Here is a 16,727-nt window from a genome sequence, read left to right as displayed (position 1 = left end):
GGGAGTCTTGACTTGGACGAAGCAAAATTCAATCAAATGCTGTGGAACTGCTGGTCAGATAATTTTTCCCTCTGGTCCCCATGAATGTCCCATCGAAGCTCAGGAACTCTGGAAGAAATGTTTTTCTGTTTCCAGGCTGTCTGCTGGTGCTCAAGCAGTCACAGGAGTGTGCATCTAAGGCCTCCCAAGACCTTAGTGGATCGCACCTTAGAGACTCTCAGAGTATCAGAGCAAACTGTAGTCCAGGTCCAGGTGCTACTGGTCAGCTGGGTACTGGCGGCTTGTTGAGTCCCTTTAGCCACACAGGAGGTCAGGCAACTGACCATTTAAGTCCACTTCTTTGTCCTGTGTATGGGGAAGAAGGTTCAATCCTTCAGGGATCCTCTTAGGTCTCAAACTGCAGGTCTAGTCCTCCTTTGATCTTCCACAGCTTCAGCAAGGGTTCTGAGGATGGTACCTTCGGTTGCCACATTTATGCCTGCTACCTGCTAGTGGGTAGTGGTCACTCTTGAGCACTCCCTGACCAGTGGGTTAAAGGTTCCTGTGGGCAACCCAACCCACTTTCTCAATAGTTCCTGTTGGTCTTGCAGCAAACAATCCCACAGTGTAGTAAACTGGGTTTTTGTTGCAGTTGTCCCCTCACTTTTTGCCCCCTTTTTAGCTGCTAGATGCTGATTTTCAACTCTGACAGTGCACTGAGGCCTGTGAACCAGACCTCAGGGCCAGTGCCCCTTCCTTAAATCAAAGTGATGTCTGATTGTTTCACAGTTGGCCTAGGACTTTAGCACCCTTGTAAGTCCACAGTAAATGGTACACAAGGTACCTAGAGCAGGGCTACTAAAGAGGTCCCCAAGGGCTGCCGCATATCTTACGCCACTCCTGTGTGCCATGCCAAAGACCCTGCATGGTGGGGCTTATGTAAGTCGCCCCTCTAGCAGGTCTTGGAGCCCTACGGCAGGGTGCACTTGTGAGGACATATCTGAATGAGCAGATATGTCCCTGTAATGTCTCAAAATGTGATTCACGGCTAGATAATGACTTCACTGAAACCTTTGATGTTTGGTATCCACCACCTCATATTAATAAACCCACGCTGATTCCAGAGATGGATTTATTAATATATACACCCATAGAGTAGCTTAGGGGTACCTCCTGAAATCTACTATTCCTCTAGTGTGCTGGCTGATTAGTCCTGTCCAGCCAGCTACCACAGACAAGTTTCTGACTGCCTAGGAGGAGAGAGCTCTGCTATCAGAGGTCAGAAACTGTGCCTGCGGTGGCAGGAGGCGTTTACACCTCCTCCAACAGGATGGCTAGTAAATTAGCATGTCAAGGCATAGAGCTTCAAAGAGCACACTGCCTTTGATATGCAAGCCTGGCTTCTCCCACACCTGAAAGATGCCAGCCCCTGCCCTGGGAGATGCCACCCCCTGCTCTGGAAAATGCCACCCCCTGCTCTGGAAAATGCCACCCCCTGCTCTGAGGCCCATTTGGCACCAGGACAGGTGGGAAATTTGGCATGTAAGGAGGCGTGTTGCACCTCCAGGCGAGTTACACCTCTAGGGTGGGCGACCTGAAGTAAAAACAAAAATGTGGATGTTACCTTCAGTTGTGGTAAAATCAGGAGCTCTGGGACTGGGTGATGGTGACTCCCCACGAGAAATGATCATCTAGGAGGGTGTAGTGACCCCAGGGATTCATAGCCCATTGGCTGCTACCCTTCACTCCATTTAACACCCCTAAATTGAGTATTTAGGTGGCTCCCTGGCACCAGGAACTTAGATTTGTCTGCTTGAGGAAGAAAGAAGTACAAAGAAGAACCCCCACCAGGAAAACTGATGAACACCAACTGACTTGGCACCATCACTGTCTGCCTGCCTGCCGTCCCCAACAATTACATGGATCCGGCTCATCCAGAAAGCAGTGTCACACCCAAAAGCTGTGGAAAAGTGACCTACGAGTTCCCCTGTCCAGTAACATATCCCTTGGAGCAGAGGAGCAGCTTGTCTGCATGTTTGCATGGAACCAAACGGACTAAAACAAGAGCCTCTGCCAGTACGCCCCCACCAGACCAAATAGCTTTGCACACGAACCTCCCTGGCCCGAGTTTCCATGAACAAACGGTGCCCCTGACTCACAGAGACCCTCAAGCTTAGAGCCCCCTTGGGTTCCTCCATACTAGTCCCCAGTCCCCTCCTGCCGCCTCTCTTGCCAGACAGCAGGATCCGCAAGAGCCTCAGACCTCGAACACCTGACACCAAGATGCACCACTGCACCCAAGCCCTCAGCCGGGGCAGAAGAGGATCAATAGTGCCAAGGGGGTCCTGAGACACTCAAGAGCTGAGCCCAACTTTGTGTTTGGAATGACTGGTCCTCCAGTCCCCGCCTGCAGCCAGTTTTTCAGCCCCCCCCTACAACAGCGAGTGCCTCCTGCAGTGCAACCCTACTGGATTAACCACCAGTGCAGCTGAGCCCATCAGCCTGAGTTCCATTGGACCAACAGTATCCCTGTGTGCCGAGTATCTCAAGGACTGAGCCCCCTGTGGTTATGATGGAGCGGTAATTTCTTCCGGTAGTTTCCCAATGCAAAACCCTCATGCGACCTCTAATTTACCGCTCAAAAGGTGTTGGGCCCTTCACACCATGTATTACCTTCAGGAGACTTTAAATAAACCTGAACAGTCAAAAATGCAATTTTATTATTCAAGCCAATAAAGAGAGTTGTTGAGTATTTTAAAGGGTTTTATTTTCTAGTCAAAAGTTAATTTTTCTCTGACCCTTTATTCATTAGTAAAATATCAATCAGGTTACAGAATTTGGAAAACAGGAAAAATAGCATTAATACAGAACACATTACAGTCTGCATATAAGCATAACATGTAGGAAAGAAAATGTGGCGCAAAATATCAGTCAAAATTCTTAAAGAGTTTCTAAGAAAAGTAGTCTTGTAAGGCTAATCAATAATTAAATCGTTGGCAAAAATCTCCCATTAAGAAAAATAAATGCATAAAACAAATAAATCTTTTTAGACCTAATTAATTAGTCAAAACATAAACTTAAAGTTAAGCATCTAAATCTAAAGAGCCTTTCTATCTGTTGCTGCTCTGTGCATCTCTCTGTCTAAAGCAAAAAGGAGGGAGACAGCCCGCCCTTCACCAGACCTCAAAGGAATGTGGCCTGATGTGCCAAGATATGACGTGGAAGCAAGAAACCTCCCCCTGAATCTCCTTGGACGCACCTCCCCTTCAGCAATCTCCCGGGACGTTTCTCGTACCTAACCCATAGAAGCCAGCTGAGCTGAGAAAAGCCTGCCCCCATCCAGAGAGGACATTATTTTATACCCTAATTATTGGCAGACTACACAAAGATGTAGCATCCTTCAGGAAAACCTGTACGTGATTGGTCAGTCATGATGGCATGAGTTCTCAATACCCTGACTCATTCTAAAATCCTGACTTTACCAGTTTTAACAAAAGAAGCATACATGAATAACTACATTTATAAACATTTGCAACATTTACTAAGAAAAATGTTTCATTCTAATTCTCTTCCTTCCTTCCTTCCACAGCGTAGTCAGATGGACACTTTTAACTAACACTGGTACATTGGCAGAATCACAAGAATGTACAAAGTTCAAAGTGTCCTTGACTCCTTTAGGAAAGCTGGTACAGTGTGCGCATGCTCTCTTCTCTTTAATGCAAGCCATAGCCTTGCTGGATTCACAGGCAGCCATTTAATTGTAGGCCCCAAAAAATAAAACAAACACAAAGATAATATTAATTTCATGTACATCAGCCCATTATGTTTCCCAACTCCATACTAATACCCCTTATAAATGTTTACCTAGCCAAGTTATTAGTTTCAGGCATCTTTTTTATTATTTATGACAAGATGCAAAATAAATGTGCAACATAGCATTTTCATGCATTTAGTGTAAAATTTAAAAGCACACACACACACAGTTAATACAGCGCACACAGCAACATGCATTAGTGTTTTAGATAGCTTTTCATGCAAAAAAGCATTTAGTCCCCTGTGTAGTGTTTGGTGCATTTGTTAATTCACACACATTATAAAAAGAGGTGTTATTTAACTGAAAATATTTATCAAAATATGCAACAAGTCAAAGTCCTTTAAGACAGAAATAGTGAATTTAGTATACATGGGATGAGCTGGGAAGAGAGAAACACATTCTATTAATCTTCAAAGGTAAAAAGGCCACTTTTCTCTATATTGGAAAAAACACATGTTAATTCAGCAAAAGCATTTCAGACTGAATAGGCCTCACTTTCATGTTTTTCATGTGCCATGTTTTTAACTTGCACCAAAATGTACGTCTCAATTTAAATGCAATCTGTCTGAAGCACAGAAAATAAAACAATGCCTGACTGCAGATGAAATATGCTCCATCAATCCACCCTTCTGATGATTCAAATCATAATAAAATGATTTATAATTCATCACACATATTTCATTTCACAAGTGACAATATATATATATATATTTTTTAATTGCAAAAGCTGAGCATATAACAATGTTACTTCTATTTCTAAGGCAAACACAAGTTTGGTCTGTAATCAGATCATATATAGCCAAGCTCAAATGTTTTAGTGCAGAGATCTGTAAGTAGCTTCTTGGAACAGTTAGTCTTCTTTAAAACAAGTAACTAAAATAATAAAAAAAGAATTCAACAGGACAGTTTCAGCATTGCTTTGTTCATTGTCATCAGCTTGGCATCAGTATGGCTCATACTTTCCATGCAAATTGGACTACTTAGGTGCTGTGAAACTCTGACAGAGCACCATCAATCCTTTGCACTTTTTCAACCAAGGCCTTTCACTCTTATTTTCACTTTGATCAGATTCAGATGTTTCACCACAGCATCTCTCAGACCAAAGCTGTTGCACCATCCATTATGCAGATCTTGTGTAGCAGCTGCAATCTGGTGAGAAACTGCACACTGTACATCAACCAGACCTACACAGCAATGACTAGTGTTCTCATCAGTGTTTTCCACAAGTGCATTTGCATATGCATTTTCAAGCCACTTTGGTGATGCTGAATCACAGTCTTTTGCAAAAGGTAACTCTGTGCTGCCATTGTGTTGCTTTATTATGCTTGACACTTCAGGCAGATAGCTACAATCCATTCCTTGTCCAATCTGTTGTTCTGCACTCATTATCTTTGAGACCCCATTATGATCTGATTTCAGAGAAACTGGCAATCTATACCTGGGCATCAGTTTTTGCAACAACACATTTGCCACTTTGCAGTTGTCATTTTTCTCAAAAACAGTTCTGATACAACCCTGTTGTGCTGCTTCAAAAACATTTTCTTGAGCCTCTTTTAATTCAACTGTGAAGATTCCATTGAATGTATATGCTAACAGAACACAATTTTGTGCAACTGAATTAGCATTTCTCTCTCCCATGACAACAGTGACTCCTAATTGAGCAGATATACTGCATGTCATGGTAAGGGCAATCAATTTCGAATTTTGGGCTGGGGTAATTACTAAAAGCCATGAAGCTTTGACAACATCATGTATAAGGTGCACAGCATGTGCTACTTTTAATGTGTCACCTTTCAAACTTGGGCCATCTACAATATGTACATTGTTGGGCCGACTCAGACATTCATCCTTAAAGTCTGAATTTGGCTTTATGCATATTTTCATGATATTTAGACACTCCTATTCATTTTCATCATTATCCAATTCATTTGCTGACATTTCTGTGACGTTTGGGTCAAGGGTCATTGGGCAATACATCACAGACCTTTGAACACAGTCATCTTTTTCAATAGGCAATGAGAGAGCGCAGCCCTCCCTCTCACTGCAAATTAGTGTATTTTCTTTCAAATAAACTTTCATTCCTAGTGCTGGGGCGCGACATTTTTTCTCTTTCAACTCTAGGAATGCTTTTGTGCAGTTGTTGTCCAATGGAAGCGGATCAGACACACCTGAGTGTAAAGGCTTAGCCACTAGGGAACTGTTTATTAAGCACTCTCTACAGCAGCTAACCATTCCCAAAAATGTCCTGACTTCTTTCTGAATTTGAGGTGGATTCATCTTGGAAATCATTTCCACCTTCTCTGGTGACACCTTTCTACCTCCCTTTTCAATTTTGTGTCCCAGACATTCAGCTTCTTTTTGACAGTACTCCTGACTATACTCATGCAATGGCACTGTGACATGAACTTGGCAAAAATCAATAAAAGTAAGCCATTCTTCACCACATTGAATGTGAAAAAATGTATTGGCTGGATTCGGTACCACAGGACAACATGGAAAAAATATGCTTTTAATCTCCTGCACTATTCTGTTCTTTTCATTTATTTTCTGTGAACCTGTGATCAGAAAGTTACACAAACTTCTAATCAATTCCATCAAAAATCCTTTTATTGGTAAAATTCCTGCAACTGATGGTGTTCCTGAATACATGTCATCTGGTTCTAATTTTAATAAGACATGTTCTGCACATTTTATTAATCTGGCAGCCTTCTCTGTGAACTCTCTTATTTCTGTGTTTATTATTTTTTCCAAAGCAGAAGGTAATTTTTCAACTGTCTTTTCTGAAAACAATGCTACAACTGTCTCTGTTTGGGCCATTTTAAAATATACATCCTCATCAGGAATCTGAAAAATAGCATTATCTGGTGTACAGTAATCTGTGCTGCTTAATTTGCAAAATAATGGTTTTCTTGCTAGGCCAGAGTCACAAACAGCAGTTTTGCAATCTTCCTCAAATGGGCCTAATTTTGGGGAAATTCTTCTAAAACTTTGTTTGTAATTTCTTTGTTTAAAACTCCTGCAACTAAATCTGGACTTTCCACTGCCTTCACAATGGACTTGGCACATTCAGAATTGTGAGTGTTAAAACTCTCATTTGCAAACACAGTAACCTGTTGAACTGGGTTCTGATGTTGTCTCTTGAAATATTTCACATTTGCTATGGACAACTTATTTAAATGAATGTTCGCATTTTCCATATTTTGTGGGACCATCTGTTCTTGGAAAATTTCTGCCATAGGTACCTGTTTCTGAACTGACATTTGCATTTGCTTAGCTGGCATATTGTGCATCTGCAATTCTCCATGTTTTTGTGCATCATGTTTAAATTTATTTTCCTTCTTCCAATGCTCAAATCTGTTATAAAGATGGCAAATGGACACATTTCCAGCAGTACAACATCCATACCTGAACTTGCACTAACCAAAACACCTTTACTTCCATCCTGTGTTCTTATAATCTGTACCCAATCAACATCCTTTGCTAGCACTCTGCCCTTTAGGAAATAAATCACTGCTATATTTTCCTCCATAACAACAGAAAATGATGGTGCATTCATGCAAACCCTTTTCAGTGTCTCCTCGCCTGGCCCTTGAACAACAACTTTAGATTCAAACCACAATTTAGTCAGCATGGCAATATAAAAGAACATTTCCAAATTAATGCACAACTCCTATAAAATGTCAACAAACCCATCAATTTGCGGGTACCACAGCACAATCTTGTCTCTCAATTGTGGGAATGTGTTCAGAAATGCTGCAAGTTCACTTTTATTCTGTGGCATATGCACATACATTTCTCCCACCTTTTCTCTCAATGAGTAAGCAAAAGCTTCTCCCTCATTCTGCTTATTATTTTTCTCAACTAAATCTGGTGGCTTCTTTTTCTTATCCATTTTCCTTGCTAGGTCTGGTGGTTTCTTTTTCTTCTCATGTTTTCTTGCCCACTTGTCTCCTAATTTCTCAAGCTCATTGCATTTAAAACCATATTTTATTTCTGCAATGTGCAAATGCATTCCTGAAGAACACATTTTCTCATTTGCTTCATCATCCATGTGTACCCTAACACTTTTCTGAAATGAAAAACTTCCTGAACCATCAGTTTCATAATTTTGAGCCAAATCTGTCAGTCCATTATGTTTAGTTAATGCACATACAGCTGTTTCCTTACTCGGGGAATTTATTTCTTTTTCCTGACACTGGTTCACATTTTCATTATTTAAACAGCAAGGACTGTTAATTTCTCCATGTTCAAATGCTGAATTTAAAACACTAGGCTGTCTCTCTTTTTCAGGGCCTGTGTTAATATGTTCTCCCATGTTCTCTATCTTTTTAATTACTGCTGCTTCCTCAGAGCAGGTTTGAAAAATCTCATTTTCAATTACATTTATTTTATCCTGGGCTGCAGAAGTTGTAAATATCATTTTTCCCTCACCTTTCAGTGCTTGGGGTAATTTCTGTTCAATAATCTGTGTATTCTTAGTTTCTGAAATAAACTCTGGCAAAATCACTGATTCTGCAGCTCTTTGAACTTTTTCAGTAGGGACCATATTAATTGGGACAGTCATAATTTTTCTAGGCATTATCTGTGCATCTGCAGTTTGCAATTCTTGAACTAAATCAGGCACATTTGAAGCAGTAACACCTGGAGGTATCACTGTCAGTGCTGAATCAACAGGTAATGGGTCAATATAAAATGTCTGCACAGTTCCCTCAGTCTGTATTTCTCTCTGTTCAACAGAAGCAGTAGCCCCTGTAGTATTTACTGGTGCACTATTTTCAGTATTTTTCATGGGAACCACATAAAGTGGTTGTTGGACTTGGCCTTTTCCCCCCAAAATTTTTCGCTTTTGACCCCCTCATCTAGATTGTCTCCCCCATGGGATTAAACCTGTATAGGCCATGAGTGGTGTGAGACACCTTGTGAAAATGTAATTACCTGAAGTAATGTGAGCACTTGTAAAATCCCCCATTTTAAAACTGCACCTGATTGAAATGTATTGTATTTAAAATGGATGCCATGGCCCTGGGTTTTGCCACTGGACTGACATAGGTCAGCGGTCTAGATAATATTACCCAGCTACCCCTAGCTTTTGGAGGGAAAGCCTGGCACCCAGGGTGCTCACCCCCTCCCCTAGAACCAGTTTAGGCTAGATGTGCCAACATTCTAGAAGGTCCTGGCACTGCCTGGGAGGAGGGTATAAATAGGGAGAAGTGTCACCAGAGAGTCAGTCAGCGCTGGGACAAGGAAGGGAGGGGACCTGTTGTGAGGTGCTACCGCCACATGGGCCTGTGAGCTGGGCCCTGCACCCCTATAAACCCCCCCGCTGCTGTCCCCATGGGCCCCTGACAAGGGAGGGCCCCTACCCAGGACACTGACGCTGTGGGACCTTGAACTACGCCAGCGCTGAGGGAAAGAGGTGCCCACATGAGGAGGAATGCTGTGGGCTTGAACCCCCCAGGAGGTGAGGAGTGTGCCCCTGGAGCTGGCTGTGGAACTGTTCGCCCCCTCCGTGAGGTGCGCCTGTCAGACGCTGTTTGGGGAGGTTGGTGCCCCCAGGAAGCTGTGGCCCCTTTGGAAGTGCTGCTGCTGCATTGCCTTAAGCGCTGGATTGGGAGGAGCTGCGTGTCCTTAGAAGCCCTGGACTGACTACCCAGCACTGTGGGAAGAGAAGCGCTGTATTAGTGTCTCTTAGCGCTCTCTTGGGTGCCCCTGCGAAGCGCTGTGAAGTTATGAGGCGCTGTACATATGGTAGCTGACATCAGTGAAGCGCTGTGTGCTCGGGACCCAAAGTGGCTGCCTGGCACTGTGTTAGAGTGCGCTTCTGTGCCCAGGGTTACTGCCACTGGTATCAGCGCTAGAGACTGTATGCCCCTGAGAAGCTATGACCGCCTGCTGAAGCGCTATGCTGCCCGGGAACTGCTGGGCTGACCGAGCGCTGCATGCCCCCTAAGAAGCGCTGGCATCGTGTGCCATTCAAGCGCTGTGAAGCTCCTCTGCGCTGAAAGCGCTGCTGCCCCACTCACCGCCGCAGCCGAGGCTGCCCTGAGGAGAACTGGAGTTGCCCCGGCGGCCCTCGGTGCCAGGAGAGGGCCGCCGCCATCCTGAGTGAGCTGCGCAGGGCCCAAGTGTGGAGAGTCCTAGAGGCGGCCCCCGGAGCCTTGGAGAGGCCGCCGTCAAAATTCCTGTCAGGACGCCGGAGTTTGAAGTGGGCCGCGCTAGGCCCGAGGAAGCCGTCCCGCTAGCCTCACGTGACGGGGGCGCGTCAAACCACGCCCCCGCCGCGCAGTGATTGGTCGCGTGGCCGAGCCCCTGGCAAGCGAGTCTCGGATTGGATCCGGGGGCTCGGTACACGCCATTGGCTGCCACCCACGCGCCTCCCTCCTGATTGGCCCCCGGGCCCGGCAAGCACCAGGGAGGGCCCGGGACGGGAGAGATACCTACGCGGGGGCTCGGGAAGTGCATCGGAGCCCCGCGTGTCACTGACATCGCCGGAGGGCTTAGCAAGAGGCCCGCCTGCCGGCGCAACTCAGGGGAAGGCCCTGACCCGCCAGCGCAGGCCCCCGGAAGGCCGGGGCAACGTTGAAGCTGAAGGGAGGCCCCGAGGGAAGCGCCGGAGTAGCGCGGGCCTCCCCTGACTGGCCCCCAATACCCTGGAGGGTCCCTAAAAGAGACAGGTAAACCCCCCCCCCCCCGAGAAGAGGAAAGTGGTGGTTGGGCCCCATTGGCCTTGACTAACTGCCACAGAGTTCGCCCTCCCTGGGGGAAACCGAGTGACCGTTGGGCCATGGAAGTAGCCCCTGGCTGGGGGATTAGTTAATCACAGGATACCAGTTAGGCCCTACTGGACTGCCTACAGAGGCCCCGGTTAATCCTAAAGGCCACGGGGGAAATGTAGAATGTTGTAGAGGCCCCCAGGGAAATGTTGATACGCATAGCCAGGTGATATGCCTAATGAAATGCACATTTTTTTTACCTGTTGCCTGATGTTCAATGAAATGTTCCTGCCCAGTGGCATACTCATCCTGGTCTTAATGGAATGGTTGTTTATCCATTGAAAGGGTTATTACCTCATGAAATAGTAGGCCTGATTATTCAGGGTAATGCACGGCTTGTTCCTGAGTGAGGAAAGGCTAACTTACTGCCTACACTTTAACAGTGATTCTTTAATGGTTGCATCCCAGTGAAATGTTATCTGACCTCTAAAAAGTGTTACATTTGAGCCCTCGTTTTACATCTGTTGGAATGTTGCCTGGCCAATTACCTGAATGGGTCTACTGCTCCTCTAGGGAAGTGTTAATTGCACGAGGAGATGTTGCGTTTACCCTGATGAAATGTGTATGCCCCATGTTAAGGAGCCAGCTGCGCTGATCCATTACAGGTGTTCCTGTCTGGTGTTATATGATGTTTTTCCCTTACAGGGGTTGGGTTGGTGTTGTCACACATGAGGTGTACTTACGCTAATGTTGCAACTTACAATTTCAGCCAACCCCCTAAGGATGAGAGCCCGAGTTGGCCCCGCCAGATTGGTTCTAGGGCTACTGGTCATTTAACTAACCTTTTCCCTTACAGCATGGACTTTGGACTCAACCCCTTTTTGTCCCATGTAAATAATCCCTCTATGAAGTACTTGGCTCTGGTGCCAGTTGGCGCCTTGTTGTGACTACCACTATTCTATTTCTTTTTACCTTGCAGGTTGGAGACATAACTAAATTTAATCTTTTTCCAACCAAAGGTGGTGTCGTGACTCTTTTGTAGTGTGATTGGTAGGTCGTCTGTGTGTACTGCGTGAATGCTTCACATGTCCTCGAAGTTTGGCCTGCCCGCTTGATGCCATGCTACCCCCTTTGAGACTTGGGCAACCCCCATTTCCAACAGTGGTGGACACTCAGTTAACAATGCACCATTATTTCATCCCCTGAATCATTATTTATTTGAAGCTCTTTATCATCACTAATTCCCTTCTCCTGCATCTGGTGCTTTACCTTTTCATCCTCACTTGCTTTCTCTCTTGCTGTCTTTTCCCACAGGCTTAAGGCCTCAAATTGTGCAGCTTTAGATTGTGCCTTTATTTCACATAACACTTCCTTAATTTGTCAATAATTTGCAATTCAAAAGTACCATCTTTTGGAAACCTCAAAGCACCTTCTTTTTCAGTAATCTTGCACCATTGGTGAACCCACATACATGTGTTTTGTCCCAAATTGGTAGACATAAAATGCACAGTTGTTCCTTCAGGAGCATCACCAATAAAAAACGAATTTTTCACTTTACCTCCTAACAGCTTCTTTAAACCTTCAAACATTTTCATTTTTGCAATAGTTCAATGCAATTTCTTTTTTCCAAAGCTGTCAGTCTCAATTTTAGTCAGTTTTACTCCTACCACTGACCCTCCACAAAATCTTACTTCAATATTTCTCTTAATCAATAACTCTGTTAGTAACAACATAAATACATTCGCTACTCTGTCTGTTGTGCTAAATAAAGGATAGATTTATATTCACTGCGAGTAAAACATTCCGCTTACCCTTCACAAAGTAAGACCTTCCGTTTACTCTTCAAACACTACAGGTAAATCCCTTCCGCTTACCTTTCACTCATGCTCAGGAGAACCTGCTACTCCTTTGGACTTATCCTTCAGGATATATCTTAGGCCAAAGTTTCACCAGCGAACCCTTTTGCTGTCAATCAAGCTCAGAAGAACCTGCTACTCCTTCAGTGTGACCCTTTCTAGGTGATATCACACCAAATTCTAGCAGCAAACTCTTTGCTATCAATCACTCACACAGACAATAGTCCCTAATTTAACACTGCCAGCCCTCCTTAGCTTCTCAGTGTTATTCCAACAGACGAGTAACCTCAGTGCAGTGTGGCTTCCATTTACCACCCACTATTCCTTCCCGAGATTCCACAGGTGTGCATACCTGCGTGTTCCAGACAACATAGAACAAGACACTAACTTAACATGAAGAGTTAAAACATGTAATCAATAACCAAAAAAGTATGTCCTATGAAATTACCAATATAATCAATAACACCATCAATTCAAAATAAGCAAAATGTCACCAACAATAAAAAACTTAATATTTTCAACACATCAAAAATACATGCTAGCATATTAACAACATTTCACAACCCTATTGATACTCACACCACTTCTTGCATCGCCTGCCAGTACTGCTTTGCCAGTCTTCAGGTTCTGAGCATTGGAGTCAGGAATCAGGACTTGGGCATTTATCTAACTTGGGCAATTATTTTACTTCCCTCTTTAGGTCAATGATCCATTAGTTGAATAGTTGATGGTGAGATCAATACTCACTAATCACCAAACTAATCAATAATGACCATCCTCTGCTTACCAAAAACTGATGGAGACGGTAATTTCTTCCGGTAGTTTCTCAATGCAAAACCCTCATGCTACCTCTAATTTACCGCTCAAAAGGTGTTGGGCCCTTCACACCATGTATTACCTTCAGGAGACTTTAAATAAACCTGAACAGTCAAAAATGCAATTTTATTATTCAAGCCAATAAAGAGAGTTGTTGAGTATTTTAAAGGGTTATATTTTCTAGTCAAAAGTTACATTTTCTCTGACCCTTTATTCATTAGTAAAATATCAATCAGGTTACAGAATTTGGAAAACAGGAAAAATAGCATTAATACAGAACACATTACAGTCTGCATATAAGCATAACATGTAGGAAAGAAAACGTGGCGCAAAATATCAGTCAAAATTCTTAAAGAGTTTCTAAGAAAAATAGTCTTGTAAGGCTAATCAATAATTAAATAGTTGGCAAAAATCTCCCATTAAGAGAAATAAATACATAAAACAAATAAATCTTTTTAGACCTAATTAATTAGTCAAAACATAAACTTAAAGTTTAGCATCTAAATCTAAAGAGCCTTTCTATCTGTTGCTGCTCTGTGCATCTCTCTGTCTAAAGAGCAAAAAGGAGGGAGACAGCCCGCCCTTCACCAGACCTCAAAGGAATGTGGCCTGATGTGCCAAGATATGACGTGGAAGCAAGAAACCTCCCCCTGAATCTCCTTGGACGCACCTCCCCTTCAGCAATCTCCCGGGACGTTTCTCGTACCTAACCCATAGAAGCCAGCTGAGCTGAGAAAAGCCAGCCCCCATCCAGAGAGGACATTATTTTATACCCTAATTATTGGCAGACTACACAAAGATGTAGCATCCTTCAGGAAAACCTATACGTGATTGGTCAGTCATGATGGCATGAGTTCTCAATACCCTGACTCATTCTAAAATCCTGACTTTACCAGTTTTAACAAAAGAAGCATACATGAATAACTAGATTTATAAACATTTGCAACATTTACTAAGAAAAATGTTTCATTCTAATTCTCTTCCTTCCTTCCTTCCACAGCGTAGTCAGATGGACACTTTTAACTAACACTGGTACATTGGCAGAATCACAAGAATGTACAAAGTTCAAAGTGTCCTTGACTCCTTTAGGAAAGCTGGTACAGTGTGCGCATGCTCTCTTCTCTTTAATGCAAGCCATAGCCTTGCTGGATTCACAGGCAGCCATTTAATTGTAGGCCCCAAAAAATAAAACAAACACAAAGATAATATTAATTTCATGTAAATCAGCCCATTATGTTTCCCAACTCCATACTAATACCCCTTATAAATGTTTACCTAGCCAAGTTATTAGTTTCAAGCATCTTTTTTATTATTTATGACAAGATGCAAAATAAATGTGCAACATAGCATTTTCATGCATTTAGTGTAAAATTTAAAAGCACACACACAGTTAATACAGCGCACACAGCAACATGCATTAGTGTCTTAGATAGCTTTTCATGCAAAAAAGCATTTAGTCCCCTGTGTAGTGTTTGGTGCATTTGTTAATTCACACACATTATAAAAAGAGGTGTTATTTAACTGAAAATATTTATCAAAATATGCAACAAGTCAAAGTCCTTTAAGACAGAAATAGTGAATTTAGTATACATGGGATGAGCTGGGAAGAGAGGAACACATTCTATTAATCTTCAAAGGTAAAAAGGCCACTTTTCTCTACATTGGAAAAAACACATGTTAATTCAGCAAAAGCATTTCAGACTGAATAGGCCTCACTTTCATGTTTTTCATGTGCCATGTTTTTAACTTGCACCAAAATGTACGTCTCAATTTAAATGCAATCTGTCTGAAGCACAGAAAATAAAACAATGCCTGACTGCAGATGAAATCTGCTCCATCAGTTATACCCGGACTGGACCCTCAGTCCCTGCTTGCAGCCTCTTTGTAACCGAACCATTCTCCATTTTCTTCAACGGGGCACCAGACTCTAAATTGCATGTGGGCTAAAGAACGGTGATGGATTAAACCCAGATCTGTTGACTGGGTGTGAGTGTTTAATTGGTTCAGATGCTCCGTCCATCACCACCCCCTTTTGTACCACTCTAAATTGCATGTCTGCACCCAGCCGCCCCAGGGCTGACCGAGGTAACCTGTTGGTGCTGCCTTAGACCTTGCCCCATACTTACCTTAAGTCCTGAAGAAAAGTCTGCAAGTTGCTGCTAACTGTCTGTATGCAGTTTATGTGTTTTCCCATAGGAAAACATTACCACTTTAAGAGATACAAGTGACTGTGTACTGCTGTACACTGAAAACCCGTGATACCTCACCCAATGGAAGTGTATTTCTGTATACCTTTGTTACAGTGATCTCTCAAAACAAAGTACTTACCAAACTATGTAGTTCCTAGTGTTAAAAATATATTTAAAATAAGTGTTATTTTTCTAAATTGGTGTGGAACTTCTTTTTGAGTGTGTGTATCATTTATTGACTCAGTGTGTGTGACAAATGTCTTACACTGCTCTCTGATAAGCCTAAGGGTGCTCAACCACACTACCCCCAAATAGAGCACTGTGGGACTGCTAGAAAAAGCCCCTGTCCACTTATAAGGGATACCCGGACTCTTTTGGGATACTAAATAAAGAACCATCTTTCTACACAGAGTGCCTCTCACTCTCAAAATTCAAAATTGGGAACCCATCTCTTCTTATGCGGAGCCTTTGTGCCCACCCAGGGGTGTGGCCAGGGTTCCACAGGTCCAACTAGGATTCTGAGGAGGGTACCTTGTGGTGCCACATTTATGCCTGGACCAGCTAGTGGGCGGGGGTCATTCTTGGGCACTCCCTGACCAATGGGTTAAAAGTTCCAGTGGGCAACCCAACCCACTTTCTAAATGGTTCCTATTTGTCTTGCAGCAAACAATCGCACAGTGCTTCTCACTCTCAAAATTCAAGATTGGGAAACCCTTCTCCCCTTGTGCAAATCCTTTGTGTCCACCCAGAGGTGAGGCCAGGGTGATGTGCAGTCACCTTCTCTGTGGTCACTAAAAACATGTCTGGGAGTAGCTTTCTGCCATTGGGTTTGGTACAAGACGAACTAGGTGGGACAAAATGCAGAGCTTTTCCCAGTGTCTCCTAACATCTGCTTGTGAGAGGTCAGCTCCTTTGAAGTTAATTAAGCCCCTAGTCCCACCCCAACTGGTCTTCCTTCCAGGGTAAGAAAACTGCTCTGCACTCCCAGGCCTTTGTCTTTTCTCTGGGAGCAATTTCTCACACCAAATTCAGGCCAAGTACAGGCTGAGCACTTGTTGGAGAGCTAATGCAAATTAGTCTCCAGCAGCTTCAGGCAGGTAAAGGCAATTTACCAAAAGTTACATTTTAAATATATCTCATGCAAATCCAACTTCACCATTAGATTGAATTTCTATTAAATATAAAAATAAGTCTTTGAATGGAGTCTCTAGCCAGTACAAGCCACATCTTAAGTGTATAATCTAAACTTTAACTGGCACGCATGAAACGTCTGTGTCATTTGGGCCTTGTTACTTGGGAAACATGCAGCTTTTAAAAATTAACTTTAAATACAGTTTTAACATGGAAAAATTCACATACC

General features: G+C 43.3%; 1 protein-coding gene across 2 annotated transcripts in view; it reads left to right on the top strand.

The window, feature by feature from the left end:
- Positions 1–16,727, top strand: part of IQCE (IQ motif containing E) — a 313,633-nt gene that overhangs the window by 223,005 nt on the left and 73,901 nt on the right. The gene's annotated exons all lie outside the window — the stretch shown is intronic.

This window comes from Lissotriton helveticus, chromosome 10 (assembly GCF_964261635.1).
Source record: "Lissotriton helveticus chromosome 10, aLisHel1.1, whole genome shotgun sequence".
NCBI classification, from domain to species: domain Eukaryota; kingdom Metazoa; phylum Chordata; class Amphibia; order Caudata; family Salamandridae; genus Lissotriton; species Lissotriton helveticus.
Note: the sequence above shows the minus strand (reverse complement) of the source record. Positions and strands in the feature narration are given on the sequence as shown.